This window comes from Notolepis coatsorum, assembly GCF_963971535.1.
Source record: "Notolepis coatsorum genome assembly, chromosome: 17".
Taxonomy (NCBI): domain Eukaryota; kingdom Metazoa; phylum Chordata; class Actinopteri; order Aulopiformes; family Paralepididae; genus Notolepis; species Notolepis coatsorum.
The window spans coordinates 28,728,048-28,747,848 of NC_140181.1; the positions used below are offsets into that span (position 1 = coordinate 28,728,048).

Below are 19,801 nucleotides of genomic sequence, written 5' to 3' on the forward strand. Positions count from 1 at the left end.
CTCCGGATTCCTGAACGTGTGAAATGGTCTCCGTAACTCGTCAAAATCTTCGCAACTGGGTTCCCATGAATGAAATATGTCACTTATTCTTAATGAGGCAGCCTCAGCACACAAGCACATAGCACACGCACACAAAATGAATTGTTCCAGCAAAGTAGGCTTCTATTATTCTAATGACTTGTTTTATTAAGTATGTATGTGCATCTTCACTAAGCTGCCTGCCTCACCTGCTGCATCTTAATAACCGAATCGCGTGATATAGTGGAATAGACTAAGAATAGATGAACAAATTCCATATAAATCTATAGTTCATTAACGCTGCAGCAGCTGATACTGTATACTGTACACACACACAGACAGAATTATCATAAAAATTTAGTGATGCACGATATATCGGCCGCCGATATAATATCGGCCGATATGGCCGTTTTTTTTACACATCGGTATTGGTCCGATATCAAGATAGGGCCGATATTAAAAAAATATATATTTTTTTTAATCTTTATTTTATTTTTTTTACATGTTTTGGCCTTAAATAGTTTCAAAATATCAGTAATTTCAGAAAATAACTTGATTATCATAAAAAAGTGTTTTCTATACAGAGATATCGACATCGGTAAATATCGGTATCGGCCAGAACAGCAATATTAATATCGGTTATCGTATCGGCCACAATTTTCACATCGGTGCATCACTATAAAAATGTATTAATTCGAGCGGCTAGGTGGTGTAGCGGGCAAGGCGCTCGCCACCAATGCAGGAGACGCTGGGTTCGAGCCCAGCTCTCCGCATTGCTATCAGCTTGGCTGGCCGTTCATACTAATACAATTGGCAGTATTAGGGGGTGGGAAGCTGATGGGTGGGGATTGGACGTTGTGGATAGCGACTCCTACAGGTCGGTTGGTGCGCCTGCGCAGCAGAATCAGGAAGCGACGGGGGCGGCGTGTCCCTCCCACGCAGACCCCCGATGCTGAGAGATCGCGCTGTGCAGGTGAAAAGATGCGACGGCTGCTTCCTCGAGTACCGGAGGGGACACGTGATGTAAGGCTTCATCCACATTGCAGCCGGCTTGTGGGAGGCATGGCCTAACAGCGTTCGAGACAGGGGAGGGTAGAATTGGACGATACGAAATTGGGATGGGAGAAAATAGAAAATGGGAGAAAAAGTAGATCAACATTTTTTTTTTAATTAATTCCACGGATGTCTGTAGTATCTGCAATCCCCAATGACTTGTCCCAGATAAAGATGTTGAGAACACGCCACGGGCGCACACCGGTCTGTCCGACTTATGACTGCCTTTTCGAGTACGTAAATCCTACAAAGAATTTACAATAAGAAGCCGTTCAAGAATGCCGAATAATTACGTAAATCGAGTTACGAAGGAATTCCTTGGTAAGTTTTACGTATGTCCGTTCGAGAATGAGGACCAATGACAATAACCTCTCACATGGTACTGTGTGAGAGGGGGAGAGAGATAACTTCAGTTTTACTATACAAAAGTATAGTCTGTAAAAGGTTGGCAAGAGATTGGACTCCATTCAGTTGGATTTGTGAGACTGTTTTGATTTTAAATAGTAGAAGGGGATGTTTTTGTGACCCTTTATTTTCCCCCATGTGAGGTTGGACACAATTACTTTGTGCAAGTGCAAGGGATCCACAGAGAATTACCTTTGAATAATGGAACATTTAGCTTACCAATGTACTTGTTGTACAATGTGTTTTTTGTTGTGATGCATTGAGGTCCATCATTTGGTTTTAATGCATAAAAAGACAGGGGATGTTTTAGTGAACAATTATAAGAGTAAAGTTGGACACTAACGGAACGTAGGCCAAGTGCGTCCACATTTTTATAGGATTCTATCACATTTTCATAACAATAGCACCCTGCGCCGTTTTCATTGAGGTTTCTTACAAATTAACGATGCTTTATCTTGTCCTTTATATGCCGATTATCATTAGAATCTTAAATTGTACCATATGTCCCCCTTTAGACAACATATGTAATGCTACCAGCGCACTTTTGTTAAGATAATTAGTTGGCCATTCGCGGTCGCTATACCGAGGTTGCAGTAATAGTTTAACGCTGTTCAGATCACGTCGGAGAATATAGACCCATCCCAGTGACCTGCGACCTGTGCTAACGCTCTTGGGAAATGCAGTGTTGTAGTTCTCAACATTTTCAGCCTTTAATTTTAAACCAATGCTGCCATCTACTGACAACAAAAAAGTGTTGTCTAATCGTCACCTTGAGAGCTACTTCCGTATACAGCGCCGCCCCAAACCCATTCTAGAGATTCCCACTTTTTGCTGGGAGTGGGGCGTGGCCGTATTTGGTCCCAGACAATAAGAGTGGCTGCAATTGGTCACTGTGACGTACATTGTGTGAGTACTCATATGACTGAGTAATGTTACATTTAGCAGGTCAATATGGCCATCTGTTGTTGCCTATTGGCCGTTGCCATGTTATGATTGCAGCATATTTGTTATTTTGGTTATTTGCTTTGGGGTGCTGTGGGGGTTGTGGTGAGTTCTTTATGCGGGGGTCCCTGGGGTGTCAGTGGGTTGGGGGAGTTTGGCGATGGGGGCTGGCCGGGGTCCGTCTGGGCGCATGTGGGGGGCTGGTGTTCGACTCTGGGGGGGGGGTTTGGTTGGAGCCTATGGCTTCGGCTGGACCTTTCCCGGACCTTCCCTGGAGTTGGGTGCTGGTCTCTTGCGTGTGCTTTTGTGGATTTTGGTTGGTCTTCGTCGTTGGGCTCCCTCGGTTCGCTGGCTGGTTTTGGGGTCCCTTACGTGCTGTGGCTTCTGCTGTATTCTGGGGCGTCCCGGGGGTCCCTGTGTCGTCTCGGACCATCACGAGCATACGTGTCTTCTTATTTGGCCGCTGTTGTGTCTGTCTGCTTGAGTGTTTGGAGTCGTGTCTCCTTTGGCGTGGCTGCGGGTCCTGGGGCACGTGGCCTGTCATTCCTCTGTGGAGTTTGGGGGTGGGGGCGTGGGATTCGCTAGTTTCCTTCGTGGTGGCGGGGGCATCGGGACCGGGGGAGATGGTGCGGCCCATTTTAACAACAGGTTAGATGCTTTCTTAGATAAGCATCAACTACTCTCTGATAGCCAATATGGGTTCAGAGCAAACAGATCAACATCACTGGCAATAATAGAAACAATAGAGGAAATAACAAATGCCATAGACAAAAAACAATATGCAATTGGAGTATTTATTGATCTAAAAAAAGCATTTGATTTGAAGTAATTTATTATGCTTTATTTTTCACTATTTGGGCACTTTTACACAATTCCTGTGAGTCTATGGAACACATCTGGTAAGGTTCTTTTCAATACAATTCATTGTTATGTATTTTTAATCAAGTACTTTTGGTGCACCACTTTCTGCCCTTCCAGACTCCAAGCTGTTTTTGGCTGGGCTCCGCCCATACTCGCAATGCACTTTGATTGACAGTCACCCACCTGCACTAGCAGTAGGGTTGGGTACCTTTCACATTTGAACCGATACCGGTACCGGTACCTGTGAATCGATACCGGTACCCAACAGTACCTTTTTTCTGTACTTTAATACATTTATTTTTTTACAGTACCGAAATGTGGCACCGACGGATCTCACGTGAATCTGTACTCGGTAGTACCGACGTGATTCGGTAGGTACCTTTAAAAGTACCTAATTCAGTACCCATCCCTAACTAGCAGATACAAGAGAGAGAGAGCCCCCCCCCCGAATCCCTCCCGCCCATTCTAACCAGCCAAACTGCTGTCTTCTCTGTGTGTACTGTATGACTCGGTTGGCTAGCTAGCGGCTAACGTTACATTAACGTTACGAGGGTGCATTGCAAAGCTTATTTAAAAGCATTGAAGTTTTCACTGCACATAGAAACAGTGCGGGTGGAAAGCTGGGATTTATAAGCACTCTGGAGCTATGCTGTCGAACACTTTTGAGGAAGTGAAGAACAGCTGAAGGTCTCTGCTGTCTGCTGTTGAAACTGCTTCCGCATTATTTCCACTCGCTCCGTTTTCAACGTATCACATTTGATTGTGGGCGGGCGGTGGCAGATCAGCGCCTATTCACATCAGCGAGCGAGTCAATTCAGAATGGCTTGGTTCAGTGGGGGAGGTTCTTGTCTGAGCTGAAATAAAGAAACTGGACTGGGTAGAGATTTCACATCTAGTCAGTGTTGGTACAACCCCACATTGCTAGAAACTAATGTTAACCACCGGAAAAGGCCATTTATAAGATAGGGGCCCTTTAATTAACAAATTGGAAAAGTATGGCATTGGGGAGTATACTTACTTAGGCCTTTTATTCCTTTCGGAACATAGGCCATTGATGAAAAGTTTCCACCCCGTCTGTCTTGAGCCATCCTCTCCAGCTGTTTCCACGTCAGTCCCCTCGTCTTGAGTTCCTGCTCAGTGTCTCTTCTCCAGGTGTTTTTGAGTCTTCCTTTGCCTCGCTTGCCTTGTGGGTTCCAGGTTAAAGCCTGTTTAGTTATTGCGGTTTTGTGTCTTCGAAGTGTGTGCCCAATCCAGCTCCATTTTATCCTGGTCAGCTGGACCTCCACTGATTCTTGCTTGGTGCATTCCCACAGCTTGATGTTGATGATTGTGTTTGGCCAGAACAACTCAGACAATGGTTGATGAAGGTCTGCAGTTTATTGATGATGTTAGTGGTGGTTTTCCAGGTTTCAGAGCCATATAGCAGTACAGATTTGACGTTGGAGTTGAAGATTTTGAGCTTGGTGTTGAGTTTGATTTCGGGTTTTCCAGATCTCGTTTAACATGTTGAATGTTGCTCTTGCTTTTCCTATTCTTGTCCTTACGTCTTCCTCAGTCCCGCCATCCACAGCTATAACACTACCCAACCCAAGTATGTACATTTGTCAACCTCTTCCAGTGTCTGGCCCCCGATGGTTATGGGGTTTGTGCTTTTATTATTGACTCTGATTACTTGAGTTTTTGGTCCATTTATTTTGAGCCCAAGTCCAGCTGCAGTTGTTTCTAGCAGCTGGGTTTTGTCTTGCAGTCTAGGTCTTCGAGGTGCTCTGTTAGACTCCACTGGATGCCAGTCTTCTTATTGGTTGTGGTTTGTCTCATGATCCAGTCGATGCATAGGAGGAAGAGGAAGGGGGAAAGTAGGCAGCCCTGTTTCACGCCGGTGAGCACTTTGAAGTGTTCTTGTTTTTATTCCATTTTTAATATCCCGGATGTTGTCACAGAGCTGTATTTTGGCTGGAAAAGGCATATTGGGACTCCGAAAGTGCAGTACCGGCCAGATCCTGGTATTGGCGCTGTCTCGAGAATGCAGTTTCCCCTGTTGCAGACCGGGTGTCACTTTTTTTTCACTCCGGGTTAGCTTTTCTGTTAGCCTAAAGCTATGGCTTCACCAGATCGCCTGGAATACTTTTTGTGACGCCGAATTCAGTATGCAGTAAAGGAATATAGCATCGGCCAATGGACATATCGATCTACCAGATGGCGATCAAATAACTGGGAAATTCTTTTTGGAATCCAACCGGCCACAGGTAACAGCGATTTGACGTCAATTTCAGTCTGATCGGGCCTTGTTCTCATAGCCATCCACCCGGTCAGCGTATGATGTTGCAATAACGAATGCCGTTATTAGTAATCAATAATCAGAAACGACTCCCCCCCCCCCCCCTTTCATGCATTCATGGTGGAACATGATACCGATCATATGCATTTTGATTTTTAACTCTAGCTTGTGTAGGGCCGAAATGCCAATCGATTTAACGTTATTAGCTTAGCGCCCTATAACAAGCTTTGCAGGAATTACACCAGACCATTCCGGTATATAGTTCATATTCACGACGCTATAAAACGGGAACGTATTGATGAAAAAATTATTTCTTTATGGCATATTGAAGGGAAGGTTTATACTGTCGATTTACAATGACAATGGACACATAGCAATAATATAAAATATAGATTTAGCTCTACAAACAACCTCACGCACAGTGAAAACTTGTAATGAAAAGCTGGCCTCAAGCTGGCCTCATAGTCTAATCCCAATGGCCCGAATGTGTTAACTAAGTAAATTTTTTCAATATAAGTCTAGTAATGTATGAATTAGTAAATAAAATATAGTATGTTCTGATGAGTAAATAGGAGTGGGATTAAATAAGTGTATGCTTCTTCCCACTCCTTTTCAAATATGTAAATGACAACAAAACTAATTTAGTTTGACTTTTTTGTTTGTTCTTTGTTATTAAAAATGTTGTATATTTATTATTTGAACGGCTTAAGGCTATATATGTTATTGATGTTTGTTTGTTATGTTGCATATTTTAAACAAACTTCAATCAATCAATCAATCAATCAATCAATCAATCAATCAATCAATCAATCACTCCATAGCTCCAATATCTCCTTGGTTAGCTTCACTGTCTTCAACTCTCCAAGAGCCTGTATAGAAAAATGTCACCATCAATAGTCCAATAAACAGCTGCCTGCGATTTTGCCTTCAAAAGAAAGTGTGAGATCTTTATTTTTTGCCTTAAAAATAAAGTGTGAGATCGTAATTTTTTGGCTTTAAAAAAGGTTTGGTTGCTGCATTATTTTGCCAGAATACCTAGGTAATTTGGAATATTTAGTGGAATATTGGAATAACCGTGCCCACATGGACAATGTGTTCTCCTGCACCCTCCTCTGTATTCGCTTCCCACTATCCAGTTACCTAAAATAAACTGTACAGGTAACCCTAACCCCCGGGGGCTGTAGTACCTTCCGCTCTGCCTAAAATAAACCGCCGCTCTTCCAGGGACACTGGGGGCTCAGTGGGGTTTGTGAAGGGGGTTCTGAGACCAAAGTATCCGTCGAAACACCTATTAATACCCTGACAGCTGCTTGGCAAGACCGACCTGTTCCAGACATGCTGAGGGGAAGTTTCCCATGGACACATTCGGAGTAAGGGTTGCTGACAACCAGCTGACCGCGAAACAATACTAGAGCTGCTAACTACCGATTATTTAAAGGAGCTGTAAGTGGTATTTTTCTTAAAATAATGTAAAAATTATATCTCTACATTCTGACAGCATCACTGTGTTTGGTCAGTAACATGGGTCTCCCAGTCCCTCCACTCTGCAGTAAACAGAAAATACAAGTAAACAGAGAACTCCACTCTGCCAGTGGGTCTTGGACTTCCTGACGGGCAGACCCCAGGTGGTGAGAGCAGGCAACTGCACCTCCTCATCCATCACTCTCAACATAGGGGCCCCCCAGGGCTGTGTCCTGAGTCCCCTCCTCTACTCCCTGTACACACATGACTGCGTGGCACAGCGGAACAACAACACAATCATCAAATTTGCTGACGACACAGTAGTGGTGGGCCTGATCTCTGCAAACGACGAGAGGGCCTACCTGGAGGAGGTTAAGGTTCTAGCGGGATGGTGTCAAGAGAACTGCCTCTCCCTGAACGTCAGCAAAACAAAGGAGATGATTGTGGACTTTAGGAGGTCGGGGTCAGGGACTACAGCCCCCTCAGCATCGACGGGGCACCGGTTGAGAGAGTCAACAGTTTTAAGTACCTCGGAGTCCACATATCCGAGGACTTGACATGGACTATACACATTGACAGTGTTATCAAGAAGGCATGACAATGCCTCTACTTCCTTAGGCGCTTAAGGAAGTTCAACATGAGTCAGAAGATCCTCAAGAACTTCTACTCATGCACAATAGAGAGCATCCTGACTGGCAATATCACCTCCTGGTTTGGGAATAGCACTGCACCGCAGCAGACTACAGAGAGTGGCCCGTTCAATCGAACGCACAATTGGAGGGGGGCTTCCCACTCTCCAAGGCATTTACAACAAGCGGTGCATGGGCAAGTATAATCAAATACTCCAGCCACCCAAACAACTGCCTCTTTGAACTGCTGCGGTCAGGCAAGCGATACCGGAGTCTCATGGCAAGGACAGAGAGACTCAGAAGGAGCTTCTATCCCCAGGCCATCAGGATGCTCAATGAACAATGATTGCTCAATGAACAAGGATCGAACAATGAACAATCGTAACAACCATCAAATGCACTCACAGCACACACATCCACACGCACACACTCACTTTAAACAAACAACTCACAGCAGCACCCACTTTAACCACTTTAGTACACCTAAACAGACTTTATATTTATTAGCAAAGAATCTGCACTACAACCCATACCTCATTACACCTTACTGTAAATTGTACCTAAATTGTACCTCATCCCATTTCTGCATTGTACTGTATAATATAGTATATTGTATTGTAACTCAGTTACTTTTCTACTCTGCATTGTACATTGTATGTATATATTGAACACCTTTGTCTACGTACTTGACTTCTATTTTATACTTACTATACTTTATACTTATCTATTTTTATCTAGCACAATCTCTGGAGCAAAACAGAAAGAAGCATTTTACATAAAAGTATCAACTAATAAAGAAACTTGAACTTGAACTGCAAAACTGGTCTGACTAAAATAAGAAATTGAAACAAGTAAAATAATCTGCCGGAGCAGTACGAATATTTGGCTTGCCGCTAAGTTTACTGCAGAGCGAAGGGAATGTGAGACCCATGTTACTGACCAAACACTCTATATGAGTGATGGCAGTAAGAATGTAGAACTATTCAACACTTATTTTAACAATAAAATAGCACTTACAGCACCTTTAAGAGTTTCGAGTGATCGATTCATCCAACGATTATTTCAGGGATTATTTGGTGCATCTCACACCGACCCTCATGAGGACTCTTATTCCCGGGTTATCAACCACGAGACAAACACAAATCACTCACGCATCACAAACTGTGAAAATCATCTGCCAAGATATAAATCCATAACTATGGATGATGATCTTTCTTTTACAGCGGTACAGTAAACTGGAACGAGATTCCCCTGAATCTGTGCAGTAATTAATTTTGTATTGGCTTTAAAACGGCTGTATAAGAATATCTTATTGGAGGGGAAGGTCTGCAGGCACTGATTTAGGTGACGAGGCAATACTTGGGCTGCAACAGGATTCAGAGACACAGGACCAAGAGACACAGGACTAAGAGACACATCACTAAGAGACACAGCACTAAGAGACACAGGACCAAGAGACACAGCACTAAGAGACACAGGACCAAGAGACACAGGACTAAGAGACACAGCACTAAGAGACACAGGACCAAGAGACACAGGACTAAGAGACACAGGACCAAGAGACACAGGACTAAGAGACACAGCACTATGAGACACAGGACTAAGAGACACAGGACTAAGAGACACAGCACTATGAGACACAGGACTAAGAGACACAGGACTATGAGACACAGGACTCAGAGACACAGGACCAAGAGACACGGGACTAAGAGACACAGCACTAAGAGACACAGGACCAAGAGACACAGGACTAAGAGACACAGCACTAAGAGACACAGGACCAAGAGACACAGGACTAAGAGACACAGCACTAAGAGACACAGGACCAAGAGACACAGGACTAAGAGACACAGCACTAAGAGACACAGCACTAAGAGACACAGGACTAAGAGACACAGCACTAAGAGACACAGGACTAAGAGACACAGGACTCAGAGACACAGGACTATGAGACACAGGACCAAGAGACACAGGACTAAGAGACACAGCACTATGAGACACAGGACCAAGAGACACAGCACTAAGAGACACAGGACTAAGAGACACAGGACTCAGAGACACAGGATTCAGAGAGACAGGACTAAGAGACACAGGACTAAGAGACACAGCACTAAGAGACACAGGACTAAGAGACACAGGACCAAGAGACACAGGACTAAGAGACACAGGACTCAGAGACACAGGACTATGAGACACAGCACTATGAGACACAGGACCAAGAGACACAGGACTAAGAGACACAGCACTATGAGACACAGGACTAAGAGACACAGGACTAAGAGACACAGGACTAAGAGACACATGACTAAGAGACACAGGACTATGAGACACAGGACTATGAGACACAGGACTAAGAGACACAGGACTAAGAGACACAGGACTAAGAGACACAGGACTAAGAGACACAGGACTAAGAGACACATGACTAAGAGACACAGCACTATGAGACACAGGACCAAGAGACACAGCACTATGAGACACAGGACTAAGAGACACAGGACTAAGAGACACAGCACTAAGAGACACAGGACTATGAGACACAGGACCAAGAGACACAGGACTAAGAGACACAGCACTATGAGACACAGGACTAAGAGACACAGGACTAAGAGACACATGACTAAGAGACACAGGACTATGAGACACAGGACCAAGAGAGACAGGACTAAGAGACACAGGACTATGAGACACAGGACTAAGAGACACAGCACTATGAGACACAGGACTAAGAGACACAGGACTATGAGACACAGGACCAAGAGACACAGCACTAAGAGACACAGGACTAAGAGACACAGGACTATGAGACACAGCACTATGAGACACAGGACCAAGAGACACAGCACTAAGAGACACAGGACTAAGAGACACAGCACTATGAGACACAGGACTAAGAGACACAGGACTAAGAGACACAGCACTAAGAGACACAGCACTATGAGACACAGGACTAAGAGACACAGGACTAAGAGACACAGCACTATGAGACACAGCACTATGAGACACAGGACCAAGAGACACAGGACTCAGAGACACAGGACCAAGAGACACAGGACTAAGAGACACAGCACTAAGAGACACAGCACTATGAGACACAGGACTAAGAGACACAGGACTAAGAGACACAGGACTAAGAGACACAGGACTAAGAGACACAGGACTAAGAGACACAGGACCAAGAGACACAGGACTAAGAGACACAGGACTAAGAGACACAGGACTAAGAGACACAGGACTAAGAGACACAGGACCAAGAGACACATGACTAAGAGACACATCACTAAGAGACACAGCACTATGAGACACAGGACCAAGAGACACAGGACCAAGAGACACAGCACTAAGAGACACAGCACTATGAGACACAGGACCAAGAGACACATGACTAAGAGACACAGCACTAAGACACACAGGACTAAGAGACACAGGACTAAGAGACACAGCACTAAGAGACACAGGACTCAGAGACACAGGACTAAGAGACACAGCACTAAGAGACACAGGACCAAGAGACACAGGACCAAGAGACACAGGACTAAGAGACACAGCACTAAGAGACACAGGACTCAGAGACACAGGACTAAGAGACACAGGACTAAGAGACACTGGACTAAGAGACACAGGACTAAGAGACACATGACTAAGAGACACATGACTAAGAGACACAGGACTCAGAGACACAGGACTAAGAGACACAGCACTAAGAGACACAGGACTAAGAGACACAGGACTCAGAGACACGGGACTAAGAGACACAGGACTAAGAGACACAGGACCAAGAGACACAGGACTAAGAGACACTGGACTAAGAGACACAGGACTAAGAGACACAGCACTAAGAGACACAGGACTAAGAGACACAGGACTAAGAGACACAGGACTAAGAGACACAGGACTAAGAGACACAGCACTATGAGACACAGGACTAAGAGACACAGGACTAAGAGACACAGGACTATGAGACACAGGACTATGAGACACAGGACCAAGAGACACAGGACTAAGAGACACAGCACTATGAGACACAGGACTAAGAGACACAGGACTAAGAGACACATGACTAAGAGACACAGGACTATGAGACACAGGACCAAGAGACACAGGACTAAGAGACACAGGACTATGAGACACAGGACTAAGAGACACAGCACTATGAGACACAGGACTAAGAGACACAGGACTATGAGACACAGGACCAAGAGACACAGCACTAAGAGACACAGGACTAAGAGACACAGGACTATGAGACACAGCACTATGAGACACAGGACTAAGAGACACAGGACTAAGAGACACAGCACTAAGAGACACAGCACTAAGAGACACAGCACTATGAGACACAGGACTAAGAGACACAGGACTAAGAGACACAGCACTATGAGACACAGCACTATGAGACACAGGACCAAGAGACACAGGACTAAGAGACACATCACTAAGAGACACAGCACTATGAGACACAGGACTAAGAGACACAGGACTAAGAGACACAGGACTAAGAGACACAGGACTAAGAGACACAGGACCAAGAGACACATGACTAAGAGACACATCACTAAGAGACACAGCACTATGAGACACAGGACCAAGAGACACAGGACCAAGAGACACAGCACTAAGAGACACAGCACTAAGAGACACAGCACTATGAGACACAGGACCAAGAGACACATGACTAAGAGACACATCACTAAGACACACAGGACTAAGAGACACAGGACTAAGAGACACAGCACTAAGAGACACAGGACTCAGAGACACAGGACTAAGAGACACAGCACTAAGAGACACAGGACCAAGAGACACAGGACCAAGAGACACAGGACTAAGAGACACAGCACTAAGAGACACAGGACTCAGAGACACAGGACTAAGAGACACAGGACTAAGAGACACTGGACTAAGAGACACAGGACTAAGAGACACATGACTAAGAGACACATGACTAAGAGACACAGGACTCAGAGACACAGGACTAAGAGACACAGGACTAAGAGACACATGACTAAGAGACACAGGACTAAGAGACACAGGACTAAGAGACACAGCACTAAGAGACACAGGACTAAGAGACACAGGACTCAGAGACACAGGACTAAGAGACACAGGACTAAGAGACACAGGACCAAGAGACACAGGACTCAGAGACACAGGACTAAGAGACACAGGACTAAGAGACACAGGACTAAGAGACACTGGACTAAGAGACACAGGACTAAGAGACACATGACTAAGAGACACATGACTAAGAGACACAGGACTCAGAGACACAGGACTAAGAGACACAGGACTAAGAGACACAGGACTAAGAGACACAGGACTAAGAGACACAGGACTAAGAGACACAGGCCTAAGAGACACAGGACTAAGAGACACAGGACTAAGAGACACAGCACTAAGAGACACAGATCTAAGAGACACATCACTCAAATGTAAACGGTACACTACCCCTTACGTTTAATTAATTTATCGCCTCTCTATATAAACGTCTTTCTTTCGCCGGTTAAGTTTAGGCATTCTTTCGGAGTTGGTTAAGGTTAGGGTTAAGTTTAGGCATTCTTTCGGAGTTGGTTAAGGTTAGAGTTTGTCTTAGAGCATGGCAATATTTCTTTCACCGGTTAAGTTTAGGCATTCTTTCGGAGTTGGTTAAGGTTAGGGTTAAGTTTAGGCATTCTTTCGGAGTTGGTAAGGTTAGGGTTAAGTTTAGGCATTCTTTCGGAGTTGGTTAAGGTTAGGGTTAAGTTTAGGCATTCTTTCGGAGTTGGTTAAGGTTAGGGTTAAGTTTAGGCATTCTTTCGGAGTTGGTTAAGGTTAGAGTTTGTCACAGAGCATGGCAATAGAATGCAGCTTATTTCCGCACTGCCGCTCTCTCGCTCTGCCGCGGTCACATGGGCGTCGTGGCCAATCAGAGAAACGCTGAACGCAAGTTGGTTGCCTAACGTGTTGACGCGACAGGGACAAGTTACAGGTTGAAAAAGCGCTCAGCTCTGAACTCGGCAGAATCTGCACCAGGCTCGCTGATAACAAACTATCATTACACCTGGGTAAAACAGAGTCCATTCTCTTCGGATCAAATAACAAACTCAGCAAGGCCGACGGCTTCTCAGTTACAGTGGGTGACAATATTGTCACAAGGAAAGATGAAATTACATACCTGGGTTCCATCCTAGAGGCAAATCTTTCCTGTGACAAAATGGCAACCAATGTAATCAAAAAAAGTCAACCAACAAAAGATTCTTGTACCGGATCTCCTCTCTGGTAAACAAGAATACCCTGAAGACTCTAACAGAATAGAATAGAATAGAAATACTTTTATTATCCCGTGGGAAATTTGACACTGCAAATCGCTCAACATTTAAACATTTAGACAGAACAGGTCACGAATAAGAATAATAAAACAAATCAAGTTGCCTAAGATAAGAGTAGAGTCAAATAGAATAAAAATGGAATAAAATATACAGTAAATAAATACAGTAAAAATATACTGAGGTCTACAGTAGGTGTAATATTGCACAGTGCTGTTTCAAACTAAGTCCAGGAAGATGGTAACTGCCACTCTGTGCTCAGTGATGCAGTGAGGCACAGTGATGCATTGTATAGTCTGATGGCTGTTGGAATGAAGGACTTCCTGTGCCGTTCAGTGCTGCATTTAGGTAGTGTGAGCCTGGCACTAAACCTGCTCCTCCTGTCCGCCAAGTCTGTGTATAGTGGGTGGGAGGGGTTTTCCCTGATGGCCTGGCCCTGGAGCTTAGCAAGGCTCCTCCTCTCCGCCACCCTCGCTAGGCAGTCCAGCTCCACCCCAACCACGCTACTGGCCTTCCTGACCAGCTTATCCAGCCTGTTTGTGTCCCCTGCTCTCAGTCCGCTGCCCCAGCAGGTCACAGCGTACAAGAAGGCGCCCGCCACCACCGACTCATAGAACATCCTCAACATCCTTGTACAGACATTGAAGGATCTCAGCCTTCTGAGGAAGTAGGCAAGGTCCAAGGAACTATATGGCAAGGTCCGTGAGCAAGTGGAGAAAAACTCAGTACAATTAAACACTATGCAACGACCACTGCAAACGTCGAGTGAATCGTCAAGTAATGTTAACGTCATTGCTACTGTTGTGATTAGCTACTCTAGTCTACCGGTCACATGGTATGAAGGTATAGTCAAAATCCATACCGTAGCGCAAATTCATACCGTTTATACCGTATACCGTTTATTAGGGGTGTAAAGGTACACGTATCCGTACCGAACCGTTTCAGTGTGTACCGTACCGTACCGAATGGCTGTGTACCAAACGAATACAACAGTATGTTAAACAGTAACGACCGCCCACCGGGGTTGTTATTTTCACAATCTAATATAATTATTATTATAATTATTTATTTTTACAAGTCGATTATTAATTTCAATATAGAATATTCGTTGACAGCCCTACAAGTAAAATTAGTTACTGCACACTACATCACCCCTGAGTGGAACATGGAAAGCCAAACTTTCCCCCACTGTACCGAAAACCCGTACCGAACCTTGACTTCAAAACCGAGGTACGAACCATACCTTGGTTTTTGTGTACCGTTACCGTTAAAAAAGTAGGTAGGGATTTTTTTTTTTTTTATTCTTTCCCACGGCGACTATGGATAGGGAATTTCTTTATTTAATTAAAATGTTCACAACAACATGGATGCATGTACTCTGCCAGCATGTTTAATATCCATAATACTAAAGGTTTGACTAAGATTTCTATGAAACTTTATAAAAAAAATTATTATTATTATTTTTTTATATAATTTTTTTAACAATTTTTTTAGGCCTAATCAGGTAGCTAAAAGAAAAATACATTATATATATATTTATATGAATCATATTCAGCCTTTCAGCATTCGGTTTTCAGCCAACTGTTTCCTATTTTTGGTATTCGGTTTCGGCCAAGAATTTCCCATTCGGTGCATCCCTAATGTGAATCCCTACCCACCTTCAAAACTGCTCTAAAAAAGCAACTACGGGAGGGCACAATTCGAAACTGGCCCCGGTAAATGTCCAATGTCCAACCCCCCCCCACCCCACCCCAACGTACGGTTTCGTCCCCCTCAAATGTATTCTCTTTTAGAAACTCTGTCTGTAAATAAACAGTAGGCTACTGTATATTTGTATATCTTGTATATGTCATAAATGTCTGGATGTAACAGTGTATATCTATCTGTATGTCGTGTATGTCATAAATGTTATGAATTGAAAATGGGGGACCCTGATGTAAACAAGACGAAAGTCTTTCTCTGGTTTGCATCCCCTTAACAATTGTGTATTGAGCCGTACTGTATTGTACCCATTCTGCAATCTGAATAAAAATGTTCAATCAATCAAGCACTAAGAGACACAGGACAAAGAATGAATGAATGAATGAACACTTTATTTAATAGATTGCAGAATGGGTACAATACAGTACGGCTCAATACACACAATTGTTAAGGGGATGCAGACCTGAGAAAGACGTTTGTCTTGTTTCCATCAGGGTCCCCCATTTTCAATTCATATAGACATTTATGACATACACAACATACATGACATTTATGGCATAGGGACATATAGGTATTTAGTACTGATACATTTGTGACATAAACGGTATTCAAATATACAGTACTGTTACCCCTAGATCCTGACAGAGTATATACATATGATGGGGAGGGGACTGTACATTAGGAGGGGGTGGGTGGGTGAGAAATATACATACGGCGGGGAGGGAATATATACATGCGGTGGGGAGGAGACTGTCTATTATGAGGTGGTGGGGGTTTTGGGCATTTACGGTGGCCAGTTTCGAATTGCAGCCTCCCGTAGGTGCTCTTTAAGAGCGGTTTTGAATGTGGGTAGGGATTCACATTCAGGACTAAGAGACACAGGACTAAGAGATACAGCACTGATGGTGACTGTGTCACTAACTCCAGCCAAGTCTAGCAGCAAGGCTGCATTCAATTCATATCCAATGTAGAGGAGTGCATGCAGTACCTCGCATGCACCTCGTGGCTGCATGCTCCTCTACATCTGAAATTAATTGAATGCAGCCGCACTGCTAGACTTAGATGGAATCGCTCGAAACCGGCAGTAAGAGCGAGACAAATTCAGTCTCCTTATTTCATCACTGTGTCCATGTCCATGTCTTCTCCAGAATATGCCCCAGTAAACGAGCCAGAGGTGTGGTCAGCGAGATGACCTATCTGTCACCTACAGGAGCCAGAGGTGTGGTCAGCGAGATGACCTGTCTGTCACCTACAGGAGCCAGAGGTGTGGTCAGAGAGATGACCTATCTGTCACCTACAGGAGCCAGAGGTGTGGTCAGCGAGATGACCTGTCTGTCACTACAGGAGCCAGAGGTGTGGTCAGCGAGATGAGAAGAAGAAGAAGAAGAAGAAGAAGAATAAGAAGAAGAAGAAGAAGAAGAAGAAGAAGAAGAAGGGAAAAAAAGAGCCCATATACACCAAGAAAGATACAATAAATTAAGGATTGTTTGCATAAAGTAGGGCCACTCAAGAAAATTGCATAGCACACCATCAGCATACAATAACATGTAGAAATAAAAATCCAACATACAGTAAAAAAAAAAAATAATCAGTTCTCAGGACAAGAACATTAAATGTTTAGTCCATGAGAACCTGCCTGGTTATATAAAGTTCAATGAAAAGAAAGCCACATTGAAACCGTATAATATAGGAGGAAATGTTTTGATTATTCGCTGGTAATTACAAAGCCCACATTGTATTCAGAAAAGCTCTAGCTATTAAGGTTGTTGCCCCGCAGTCTGATACACTTGGGGTCTGATCGAATTGTTTTAGATCAAAGAGCTGCTCTGAAATATAAATACCATGGCCTAGTGAGCGGCTAAACGATGGGGTAGAACAAGTCACCATTAAAACAGTACAACACACATAGAAACAGAGGCTGGGCGATGTGCCAGAAAAATATCATATCACAATATCTTTCTGCGTTTTGAAAGTATAACGGTATTTGACGGTGTGTTTCCACTTTCCAGTACAAATTACAATGTACATTTGCAATTCCGTTATCCGCTAATAAAGTTGTCCTGCCTTTAATGCATCAAGAAATAACTCATTCACCAAATATGGTATGTCATAAATGTATAGATGTAGCAGTACTGTCTATCTGTATGTTGTGTGTGTCATATGATGAATTGAAAATGGGGGACCCTGATGGAAACAAGACGAAAGTCTTTCTCAGGTCTGCATCCTCTTAACAATTGTATGTATTGAGCCGTACTGTATTGTACGTACCCATTCTGCAATCTGTTAATAAACTTTTCAATCAATCAATCAATCAATCAAACCATAATACATAAAATAATACAAATTATCTAACAAACAAGTAGGGAATGTTAATCTCCATAATCATCTATCCTATACCCGACAAAGCATGACACCCCCCCCCCCCCTCTCTCTCTCTCTCTCTCTCTCTCTGGTCAGATCAAAACAAACATTCGCCTACAAAGCAACGTGTAGAGGAATCTGTTGAAAGGCGCGTCAGGTTTATCTTGAACTTCAACAACCAGGCTGGACTTCTCTAGTGGGGTTTTCAATTGATCACCACGAGCCATGGATCATAATACGTTTTCAATTAAATTCGTGGGGGGGGGGCCGGGGTATAAACAAAACGGAGTATACTATGCGTGCACCTCATGGTACCAAAGCACCTCAAAGGCGCTTAAAACAAAATTACAAACATCACAAAACAAACTGGTCAGACTACTACTTGACCTGAACCCCAGAACCCACCTCACCCCTGCCCACTTTGCCAACCTAGGATGGCTTAGAGTAGACGACAGAGTACAGCAACTTGCAATGGGCCTGGTCTACAAGATACACTATACGACCGGGGTGCCCATGTACATGTCAAAATACTTCCCAAAGGTCAGTGAATACCACAACCACTACACCAGAGGAAGCTCAACAAATCATGTTAAACCCAGATTCGGCTCAAACAAGGGACTAAACACGTTTCGCAATTATGCCACAACAATGTGGAACGCCCTACCTAAAGCTGTAAAGGAATGTGAATCCCTGACCACATTCAAAACCGCTCTTAAAGAGCACCTACGGGAGGCTGCAATTCGAAACTGGCCACCGTAAATGCCCAAAACCCCCACCACCTCCTAATAGACAGTCTCCTCCCCACCGCATGTATATATTCCCTCCCCGCCGTATGTATATTTCTCACCCACCCACCCCCTCCTAATGTACAGTCCCCTCCCCATCATATGTATATACTCTGTCAGGATCTAGGGGTAACAGTACTGTATATTTGAATACCGTTATGTCACAAATGTATCAGTACTAAATACCTATATGCCATAAATGTCATGTATGTTGTGTATGTCATAAATGTCTATATGAATTGAAAATGGGGGACCCTGATGGAAACAAGACAAACGTCTTTCTCAGGTCTGCATCCCCTTAACAATTGTATGTATTGAGCCGTACTGTATTGTACCCATTCTGCAATCTGTTAAATAAAGTTTTCATTCATTCATTCACAGGGGACTGGGGAGGCAGTGGTCCGGTCAGGCGAGGGCATGCCCATGTTCTCAACCTGCTCAGAGACGCTCGTAACACAACGCGCGCACAGCAATACTATGACATTCATTCATCTGATAACTAACTAACCTCCTATTACATCGAAATGATCACACGGGCATTGATAATGGTAATACGAATTATGCCTTACCGTGATTCTCTCTTTGGAAGAGTGGTCACACAACTACTTTTAATTCCAGTATTCCTTTGTTACATGATCCAGGTAGCAGCGCGATGTCTCAATGCCAGTGTGTGTCCAGTGTCCACTGCCCAACTTACCACCAGAACAAGCGATTGAAATAATAGGCGCCCATATGAAAGGCGGTCCGAAGCCACACACAATGTACAGTAGGAGGGTCAGCCTTTCAACTCCTACTATCACTATCTTACTGTAGCGTTATGGTAGACAGCGCCCTCTGGTGAGCATAAAGTTTACAACTCTATATGACGAGGGCGGCAGATGGTCTCGAGTAGACTTTCAGAGAGCAGTGGTTCTCAAGGGGTGCCAGGGCCCCAACTCCCAGGCTAAATTAGTATTAGTTTAATTTCACTCATATTTGATTCACTATATTAGCACAATGAAA

At 43.9% G+C, this 19,801-nt stretch overlaps 1 protein-coding gene across 1 annotated transcript in view; it reads right to left on the reverse strand.

Moving 5' to 3' along the window:
• Positions 1–19,497, reverse strand: part of calcrl2 (calcitonin receptor-like 2) — a 121,582-nt gene extending 102,085 nt beyond the window's left edge. Inside the window, exon 1 of the mRNA XM_084334220.1 lies at positions 19,369–19,497. The gene's annotated coding sequence lies outside the window, so the exon portion shown is untranslated. The remainder of the gene's footprint in view (positions 1–19,368) is intronic.
• Between the last annotated feature and the right edge of the window lie 304 nt (positions 19,498–19,801).